This window comes from Leguminivora glycinivorella, chromosome 13 (assembly GCF_023078275.1).
Source record: "Leguminivora glycinivorella isolate SPB_JAAS2020 chromosome 13, LegGlyc_1.1, whole genome shotgun sequence".
Classification (NCBI taxonomy): Eukaryota; Metazoa; Arthropoda; class Insecta; order Lepidoptera; family Tortricidae; genus Leguminivora; species Leguminivora glycinivorella.
In genome coordinates this window covers 51655-52500 of record NC_062983.1, presented here as the reverse complement: position 1 = coordinate 52500, position 846 = coordinate 51655, and positions in this window count along the sequence as shown.

Below are 846 nucleotides of genomic sequence, written 5' to 3'. Positions count from 1 at the left end.
CGGCCGCCCGACCGCCCATCTCACGATGCAGTATTCAGTGAGTATGGGCGGCCGCCCGGCCGACGCCCCCCTGTAAGAGAGTGGAAGTTACATAGGGTAGTTAAATATTATAGATGCTGGTATGTGAACAAAGCAACTTGGTAAAATGTTAGGGGGAAGGGGGGTGAAGTCCGGCCGCCCGACCGCCCATCTCACGATGCAGTATTCAGTGAGTATGGGCGGCCGCCCGGCCGACGCCCCCCTGTAAGAGAGTGGAAGTTACATAGGGTAGTTAAATATTATAGATGCTGGTATGTGAACAAAGCAACTTGGTAAAATGTTAGGGGGAGGGGGTGAAGTCCGGCCGCCCGACCGCCCATCTCACGAGACAGTATTCAGTGAGTATGGGCGGCCGCCCGGCCGACGCCCCCCTGTAAGAGAGTGGAGGTTACATAGGGTAGTTAAATTTTAGGTGCTAGTATATGAACAGAGCAACTTGGAAAAATGTTTAGGGGGAGGGGGGTGAAGTCCGGCCGCCCGACCGCCCATCTCACGAGACACTATTCAGTGAGTATGGGCGGCCGCCCGGCCGACGCCCCCCTGTAAGAGAGTGGAGGTTACATAGGGTAGTTAATTTTTAGGTGCTAGTATATGAACAAAGTAACTTGGTAAAATGTTAGGGGGGGGGGGGGTTAAGTCCGGCCGCCCGACCGCCCATCTCACGAGACAGTATTCAGTGAGTATGGGCGGCCGCCCGGCCGACGCCCCCCTGTAAGAGAGTGAAGATTTTTTATATGGTAGCAAGAATTTAAGAGTCGGACAGGAGATACATACATCGGTATACAATTATATCGACCTCCATTAACC